General features: G+C 31.4%; 1 pseudogene; it reads right to left on the reverse strand.

Moving 5' to 3' along the window:
* Positions 1-888: 888 nt before the first annotated feature.
* On the reverse strand, positions 889-1,005 carry LOC145265715 (5S ribosomal RNA; annotated as a pseudogene).
* Positions 1,006-10,726: the final 9,721 nt, after the last annotated feature.

Consider the following 10,726-nt stretch of genomic DNA (forward strand, 5'->3'; position numbering starts at 1 on the left):
TAGATGTAGACATGGGTCAAACTTTTTATTTTGATTTGAGACCAAACTAATGAACGTTAAGGGGTCAAAATTGAGGTCAAAGTTTAAAAAAATACCTCTGCGGTCTCTGCCAAACTACTCAGCCAATTCCTGGTCTAAACATTTGAAATTTTATGTAAAGGGTATTCACACATAGCGCAAGTTATGAACAGTACGTAGGGTCCGAGTACAGCCGGGCTGAACTGCTAGTAAATAAATATTTAATCTGTAATTATCGAAGTGACTGGCATTTTTAGAAGATGTTAGATTAAGAATTTTAACGCTTTAGAAAAAATCTAATATCTTTTTTTTTTTTATTTGTGAGGCATTATTATCACCACCAACTTAAACATTTAATTTTAGTCCACGACTTCAACTTACCCTCCTTAATAAATACAGTGCGAGGTTATCAATAAAATAGTTGAATTATTTAGTAATATTTATGTTTTTAAATGATTCAGATAAAATAGTAATTTAAGTATATATAAAAAGTGTATAGAAAATTGATTCAATAAAATTTGATAAAATTTGAATATTTGATTATCCATGCAAGTATTTTTTAACCATCGAATTTAAAAAGCCTGTCTTCTGAACATGAAGAATTTTCTTGCTAGATTAAATAAACGGCATCATTTCTAGAATTATCATCATCAGCGAGTCTGCATCGGCGACAACAGCTCTCTAAAATGTAAAAAAGGGGCTCCTTCAGTCTTTACCAGACCATGGATACCCACAAAAGGGTGCCTGCGCATGAATTTTTTGTAGCAGGAGGCGCACAATCTCGAACCACACATCTCCTTGTTAAATACCAGTGGCAAGTGAAGTGTGTGTACAAGACGACTAGAAATAAATGCCGAGATAAGCAGAGAGTACATACAGCGCCTAGAATTTCCAAATGGTCACCCATCTGGTACTAACCAGGCTCAACGTTGCTTAGCTTCGGTGATCTGACGAGAACCGGTGTGTCAGCGCGATTATGCCGTATCTCGAATTTAAAAATAAAATGTAGAACCATGGTAACTTCAGGAAGACAAGTAAAGACGGTAGTTTCCCGTTGCTTTCTGTTTTGATTGGGGATGCATCTCCTCCAGTGAGTTAAAAGCGCCCCCAGATACCAACCTGGAAATTTCTATAACTCGATAGGTAGATACAACGCGTAGCCTTCCCAAATGGTCATTTATCTAGTACTAGCTAGGCTCATCGTTGCTTAACTTTCTAGAATAGACTATCCAAAAATCTTTCGTTTTTTTAAGTGATGTAAACGTCCACAGCAACAATGTAAAATTGTTTAACGGAATCAGATTCTAAGGCTTAACATAATGTGTCATTTAACGTAGATATTTAGTCCCAAACAATCCAAAAATGCGGCATGAAAGTCTCTTGGTAGACTGTATTGTTCAGTCTCAATAAATAATAACTACCAATATCAAAATCGCCATCGACAAGAAGTTTTACATTGCGAAACTAACCTTGCTAATAAACATGTTAAAACGAATTTTTTTTAAAAATGAATCAGAAACGTCCTTTGATATTTCAAATGAATTTAATTTAATGAGTTCTGTAAACAAGAAATGTCACATCTATTATATATGGTCAAAGTTTAAATCTGAAACATACAAAAAAAACGAGTTAAATTTCACTATAGAAATATATTGCTGTGGTTAATATATATATAACTAACATAAAAAAAAACCTAACCTAGGTTTAAAACAGGTCTAGACACTAGATATCCAGGCTAAATAGAACACACACAAAGAACAGGTCAACCAGAAGTCAAATGGGTCTTTTTCCTATAAGTGCATGTTCATTGGCTGATAGGAAGGGCGCGGTGGATACTAGAAAGCTGATTGGCTAACTAAAATCTCAATAGAAGGTGCTTATATAAAAACGACAGACAACCACAAAATTCGCGCATAAGTCTGAAGAATCCTAGAGTTGATGAAACACGGAATATTAAGTGTAGCATAATCGCCATATATATTTTATAAATTACTAACTAGCTCTACCTATGTATTGAGCACTTTTGAAGTAAATACTTAAATTTTGCGCATAAATTTATATTCTTGTATATTAATTTATGTGAGTAAATGAAGTAGTTATATATATATATATATATATATATATATATATATAGTTGAATTATAAATATCTGCATATGAGAACAGAATAGCTAACACTTCAGATCTCGTAAACAAAACAAAACAACATATAACTTACATAAAACGCATTTGAATGAAATTCTATAACGAATCCGCATTGTTTTAACATGTGGAAACAAATTGTAAGATGTATTTTTTAATTGTTCTGTTTTTCTTACTCTTACTCTTATTCACCGCACACAAGGTGTATTGCCCCATGGACGTAAGGGGCTACTACACGCGGCAATACCTATAGGGGCATTATGTAGAGGGTTGAGCAGCAAGATGTCTATTCGCATTACAAAGTCTAGCAGTTCAACGAAAGAACTATTAAAGTAGAAAATTTGCCAGTATCTAGAGACTTCTACACTAAAGGGGTGAAATTTTACTACTTGTTGAATTCGTCAAGGGTATTTACGTTGAAGTGATACAAGTACTATGCGTTCGTCAAAGCACATTCTTTAGAGTACTTGTAAAATGTTTTTTAAGCATAAAAAGAACAGAATAGTAGAATAGTAAACACTCCAGAACTCATAAACCAAATAAAATTGGCGGAACTTATGTAGTTTTAATGTGTATGAACTATTTGCGAGAATTTTCTGAATGATAAAAACATTCTTATATAATGTTTCCATGCTTTAAAACTGTAGGTTTGGTTGTGAATATCATCTAAATGCGTTTTATATAAATTATGTGTTGTTTTTGGTTTACAAGTTCTCAAGTGTTAAATATTCTGTACTTTTATCAATATCCAGTATACTTTCGTTGCAATGACTACCATTTATTTAACATATCAATATTTATAAATAACAGAAATGATCTAACCATGCAAATAAAGAGAGACTTAAAAAAAAACAACTTTTATTCATCCCAAACAATGTATATTGCTACGAAAGCGTAACGGGTTACTTTTATAGGGATCAGATTTATAGGAGACAACTTGGATGGGAACTTAGCTAGCAAGATCTTTGTTTACATTATATTAAAATCTTTGCATTTCAGTGAAACAAGGAGTGGGAAGAGATTTCAAAAGCAAGCAGCCTGTAGAAAGAATTTATAAGAATAGAATGTTTTCAAGTGCTGGAGTGCAACATTGCAGCAATGTGACAGGAATTGAAGCTTTATAAATAGTGCGGGACCTATTATTCTATATTGCACCCTAGCCAAGCAGAAGAGACTAATGGTTGTTGCATTAGCCCAAATGTTGCAACAATGCTTGATGCATGATTGAGCAATGGCATTATGAAGATATAGGATGCTGGCAAGTGTGCGAAGTTAGAGAGAGGCCATCTTCTTTGCAGCAAACTTGGCTGTATCGTCATTTTTATATTTGTTCATTCCCAAACAGTTCATATTGCCACTTTGGGATTACTATTTGGGACCATGTTTACTGGGGTCTGTGTTGAAGATGAGCAAGATATTTTTTCACATTGCATTTAAACTCTTGCATGTTAGTACAACCAGAAAAGCAGGAAATAGGGAAGGAATTTCAAAGTCTAGCATTCTGAGGAAAGAAACTATTAGAGTAGAAGGCTTTTTAGCATCTAGGGATCTCTACAGTGAAGGAGTGGGATTTTGCTGCTAGACGGGTTTGTACGGTGTATGTACGTATAGGTCGTCAGAGCACATTCCTTTACAGTTCTGTGCATTTTTTCTGATTCATTGTCGGCTGTAAATGTTAAACCGAGTAGTTTTAACGTTGAACTCTTGGGAACGTTGATATGAGAAAGTTTACAATGTGTCTTCTTTGCTAATTGTTTCGAGACTATTTTGAAGTGTGCAGAAGATTCTAATGATCTCTTTCTGTCAGAATTATGCTATAAATTCGGTTTTCCTATTTGTAAACAGAAACACATCATTAGAAGTTCGCTGATACTCTCTGGTGTAAATTAAAAGTAAGAACCAACTTCTATAAATAAAATGTCCAAAAGTATCACTTTTAGCAGACCAGAGAGTTTTTAACACTTCATAAACATTCATTAGTCTCTGAGAGACTAAGACTTAAAATAGTCAACAGAGAAATATTGGGAAATACAGCATTTTGAATTATGGTGCCTTCGAAGTTTGTATGTTTCTACACAAACAGTGACATGTAATTGGTTGACAAAAAAAGAAATTGTCAGAGTATACATTGCTAAGGTAGTAGTTTTATCATGTCAATTAATCGCGTTTGAGTATTACATAAGTGGTAATAATTTTTAACCTGGATAAGCGTTTTATAAATTAACCAAACTAACATAACATAAAAAATAATACATAAATATATGTTAAGGGTGTGAGTTCCGCTTAGGAAGCTTTGCTTTAAGTTTAATAAAATAAAATGCGCATAAGGTGCACTTGATAGCCAAATGACAACGTAATATTACGAAAATAAACCAATATTTTACTTCAAGAATAAGAGTTCATATAGAAACGTTGTTTTAATTTGAATAAAATAAAAAATACACATTAAGCGCGCTTGAAAGCCAAATCACAACGTAATAAAAGGAAAATAAACAAATATTTTACTTGTTTGAAGTGATAAATTTCAAACAAGTAAAATATTTGTTTATTTTCCTAATATTACGTTGTGATTTGGCTTTCAGGCGCACTTGATGTGTATTTTTTTATTATATTCAGATTAAAACAACGTTTCTATATGAACTCTTATTCTTTACGTTATTCTCGCGTTGCCTACGCACATTTCAAACATTTCAAAATACAACTGCAGATACAACGCGCGGCTCTTTACAAACAGACTTCTTTCTTAAACTTTGGCAAGGAAGAAGAAAAGAAAAAAGAAACAAAACAGCACACTGAAGATGGAGTATACCTCTGAAATATATTTGTGATAAATTTCAAACAAGTAAAATATTTGTCTATTTTCTTATATTACGTTGTGATTTGGCTTTCAAGCGCACTTTGTGCATATTTTATTTTATTCAAACATTTTATTTGTTTGAAATTTATAATTTAAATATATTTTAGAGTCAAACTCCATCCTCAGTATTTTGTACATCTTTTTTTTCTTCCTTTTTCTTCATAAGGCCAAAAGTAGGACAAGATTGTCAGAGGCTATGGATTTGAGCATACCAAAGGAGTATTTTATAGGAGAGAAGGAGCTCATCTTCACTTCCACCCTGGCAATATGACAACCATTTGGACCCAATAGAAGTATAGATATCTCAATAGTTCTGCATCATTCTTATCTAACCACTTCTCAAAACCTGTGGCAAGGAAAGGAATGGCGATACGTGCAGACTTAATTGGTTGAGAGCGCACAATCATAATTTCACATATAGGCGGCAAGAATCTTATCTTAACGTCGTTATGATGTTCTTATTGGGGAAGTAATAAAAAAAAAACAGCAGAAAACCTACAACTTCCACACGTCGGTGGTGTCTTTTTTAAATGTTGTTTGGATGTAGAAGTTCTGTGCTAACAATGAAGCATACCTCCTAGAAATTGCAATGTATAGTTCTAAAATAAAATAACTTTATATATATATATATATATATATATATATATATATATATATATATATATATATATATATATATATATATATATATACTAACTGGATGCCCGGCGTTGCCCGATCGTACAATACGCTTACACATGATATTCTAATTTATGCAGATTCTTCTTCTTCTTCTTCTTCTTCTTCTAGAGGTTATACACCTGATTAAAGTGTACTTGCATGCATATAGCTCCATACATTACTTCCGATTAAGCTTGAAAATTTTATCATAAAACTATGTTATCGAACCAATTTGAACGATTTCGGCTAAACTTAAAATGATCCACTTCTGGTCTATTTGAACCGATGTAAATAATAGCTGTAGTCAGATGTCGCTAATAAGTGTAAATATGCTGCCATTGCTGCTGCTCACAAGTTATTCTTACATACGTGGCCTATTATCTACTATGTATTACTAGCAGTTCAGCCCAGCTTTGCTCGGGCCCTATGTATTTTTCATAACTTCTTCTAAAATTTCAAGTGTTTAGACACAAAATTGGCGGAGGAGTTTGGTAGAGTCTGCAATGACTTTGACTTCTTGGTAACCAAATTTTCGTCCAAAACTTGCTACATGTCTGAATACCCTTTATGTAAAAGTTCAAACGTTTAGACCCAAAATTTGCTGAATAGTTTGCTAAAGACCACAAAGGTCAAATCTTTGGAACTTTGACACCTTGGTAGCCAAATTTTCGGCCAAGAACTGATTAAAAAGTTTGCCCTATGACTGAATACACTTCATGTAAAATTTCAAATGTTTAGACCATAAATTAGCTGAGAGGTTAATTTTCTTTAACTTTGACCCCAATTCCTTGACCCAAATGTCTGGCCAAAAAACGATTAAAAAGATTTTTCCGAATCTCAATACACCTTATATAAAATCTCAAGTCTGTAGACTAAAAATTGACAGCGTAATTTGGTAGGGAAATGTACACACACAAACAGACACACACAGAGACAATTTCACTTTTATAGATACATAGATAGAGGACTAATTCGCAAAAAAAAAAAAATTCTGTCTGTGTTTGTTTACAATATCACGTCAGCTGATATTTGGGTTTGACGCTGAATGCCCTAGAAAAGTCACCAGTGATTAATGTTTAGTATTAAAATATGCAAGCAAAGAAATGACTTGCGGCAATGTTAAATAGTACTTATTCTTTTATCATAAACTGAACTCAATAAGTAAAAATTAAAACAAATTGGTTAAGTGTACCCGGGCTTGAATAGGGGACCATTCGATCTGCAGTCGAATACTCTACCATTGAGCTATATCTCCAGATGACAATAGTTCTGTATTTTTTAGAAGAAATGATTTGCTGAGGATTGAATCTCCCTTGATTTGCTGAGAATTATCTCCATTGGCCGTGTAAAGTAAAATATTCCCCTGCAAAATTATTTTTTATTCATAGGAAAGGAAGACAATTTTTAGGATCGGATTTTTTTGATTTTCAATACTTATCGGATGAATTTCTATACAAAATATTTCTAAGAACACTGCCAGAAATATAAATTACCTTTGTGTGAAATTCGCAAACGATAGGCTTAGCCGATTCAGGACCTATGAAAAAGGAACTCTCACACACACACACACTCACACACACATAAAGTGACTTTTATATATATAATTGATACTATACATAATTATTATCATCCATTGGTACTTTCGGTTTCATGGATTCACATTATCATTACATCTGCTGAAAAACTGGTCAAATTAAGTACCTTAACTCTGCAAGTTGCGTTTCAGTATTTCTGTGAAACGAACGATACCAATGAAATGTGTATAGTGTCTATTAAAAACAAATATATGTTCTCGTATTTGATTGACTACTCTTGATATTTTTTACAGCACTAAATTACACGATATATATATATATATATATATATATATATATATATATATATATATATATATATATATATAGTAGAAATGGTAATTATAAAAACTGAAGAAAGTGCTCAATACTGTTGTAGAGCAAATATGCGTTTTATTTTATTTTTTATACCAAGCACCCTCTCCCACCTTTCCCCCTTATTCCCTTCCTCTTTTTTCCCCGCTCTTCTCGCACCCCTCTCCTGTTCACTCTTTCACTCTTTCATCCCATAACAACGAACATTTCTGTAAAAGTCTGAGGAAGCTACAGACGGCCAAAAAACGGCCGGGTAGCTGAAACAATAATGTAACTTAACAGAAAGATACGGTAATAAAAATAAAACGTATGTATATATATATCAGCATAAAAAAATTTGTAACTATTTTCAGTATTTATTTCGACAGTGCTCCATACATAAGTAGAGCTAAGTAGTAAGTTTCTAAAATATATAAGGCAATGAATGCATGAGGATGAAATGCGGGAAACTCTGTGTAGTTTAATTGACATACACATCTTCAAAACTTACTAATATAAATATATATATATATATATATATATATATATATATATATATATTTATTTATTTACCAGTGGTGAAAAAACCGGACTAGAGTGCTCAATGTGTAGTCAGAGCAGTATATAGGAAATTTATTACTGTGAGTCCAGAATGAGTTTACAAATTGTTTCAGCTAGAGGAAAATCCTCAAAGAGAGGAAAAAATCCAACTAGCATCGTCAGAATTCATAGATGGACTAAGTTATAAAGTCAAATAAGAATGGAAAAATCGTAGATAAAGGGGAGTTAGAAAAGAAGGGAGGAGTGGTGGGGAGAGGACGTTGGAGTTTAAAGTAGTAGGAGTGTAAAAAAAGAGAGGGGTTTATAATTAAATATTAATTATGTGTAAATTCTTATATACGTTTTTTTTTAACGGTTTAAACTTAAAAGACGCTACTTTTGTTGATAACGGCATAAGTAACAGTTAATTTAAAGGATCACCATGGCAACAGGTTGGAGAGTTAAAGTTAGTGAAGGAACGGGTTGAAAATGGGGTTTAAAGTAATTTAGCGGGGCGGGGAGTGATTGAAAGATATTTATTGTTTATAAAATGGAAAGAAAAAAGAAAAGGAAAAATAAGTTAATTAAATATACTTTACAGGTTTATTTTGATAGTGTAATGATATATATAATTAAATATAATATATATATAAATAAATTAGCCGGGCAGGTAGAAATTATACGTTACAGGTTTATTTTAATGAAATAAAATAAAATAGGTGAAAGCTTAAGTAAGTAACTTAAATAATAGGAAAAAAACAACATTTTTAATAAGTAACACACAAATACAAGCACACGCATAAATATGTACAGCAAATGCACATACGTAAATGGGGGAAAAGCACATCCGTGATTATACATATATATATATATATATATATATATATATATATATATATATATATATATACACACACATATATATATATAAAAACATACATACACAAACACATATATATATATGCACACATACACAGATACGTAAAAATACACGCATATATACATATATAAACATATATGTAAATACACATACATCCAGATGCACACCCTTACACATACATATACATATATATACATATACATATACATATACATACATATATATATAAAAATATAAATTAGCTGGGAGGGGGGGAAATTGAAAAATATTTTATAAATAATTTTTAAATTTTCGGGCGTTGTAGTTGAAGGAAAGAGAGAAGGAAAAAATATAAATTAATGAATTATAAGTTACAAGTTTATTTTACTAATATAGGAATAGGTAAGAATATCAGTAATTTAATCAAATAATAATAAATTCATAAAATTATTAGGGACATATTTATAATAAGTGAATAAAACACATACACACAGAAAAACACACACACACAAATACACATGTAGAAGATACGCACACAAATACAAAAACATATATATATAAACACATACATATACACACATGTAGAAGATACGCACACAAATACAAATAACTATATATATACATACATATACATATATATACACATATAAATACATACATACACACACATACACACACACACACATACACACACACACACACACACACACACATATATATATATATATATATATATATATATATATGTGTGTATATATATATATATATATATATATATATATATATAAATTAGCTGGGCAGGGAGAGATTGAAAAAATTAATTTTTTGTTTTTAATTCATTATTTATAATTTTTTGAATTGTCGGGCGTTAAGTTGAAAGAAAGGAAGGGTAAATAGAAGGGTAAATAGGTGAATTATACGTTATAGGTTTATTTAATAAAGTAAAAAATGTAAGGATATCAGTAAGTTAATTAAATAATAAAAATTAATATAATTATTAATAAAATGTTAATATAAGTAGATAACAAAAACACATAAATACATACACATGAGTACACATGTAAAAAATGTACACACATCAATGGGGAGGAGCATGTGCTTGAGTATATGTACAAACACAAATACGAAATATATGTAAGTAAGCTTCGTGTTAAAAAATATGATAATTATTATTGAAAGAATTAGTAAGAGGTAAATATAAGAGAAAAGTGTATTATATATGTTATATGTAGATGGTAAATTAAATAGTTAATTAAAATAGAAGGTAAGTAAATGATTAGTTGTTAACAAGTAGATAATAGACCGAGAGGCAGGTCAAAGGATACCAATTGTGATAAGTACGTAATTGAAATATTAGAAATCGAGACCTAACCATGGAAATAGCCAATAAGAAACTATGGAGCGAGAACCTTTAAATAATGACATAAGGAGTGATTAAGGCAAAGGGGGGTACAAAAATGAGTTAGGTAAAGAGAGATGTAGCTAAAAATGGTGGGATAAATAGGTGGGGGTTCTGTGGAGGGGTTCTTTTAGAATGAATGGGGGACTATATAGTTTAGATTGTAAATAGGGTGTGTGTAATTCGTTCGTGTTAGATTTTAGGGGTGGGTTATAGTTATTATTAGAAGGGTGAGAAGTTGCTTAAGAGGTGGGATTTATAATGTTTACAATTAAGTGAGGTTTCAGTTTTTTCATTTAGAAGTTTATCTCTGTCTCTAAAATTAGTAATCAGTAATTTTTCAGTTAAGCATAAATAACATGGGGAGTTTAGTGATTTACAGGT

The sequence above is a fragment of the Euprymna scolopes genome, chromosome 3 (genome assembly GCF_053919585.1).
Source record: "Euprymna scolopes isolate OS-2025 chromosome 3, ASM5391958v1, whole genome shotgun sequence".
Taxonomy (NCBI): domain Eukaryota; kingdom Metazoa; phylum Mollusca; class Cephalopoda; order Sepiida; family Sepiolidae; genus Euprymna; species Euprymna scolopes.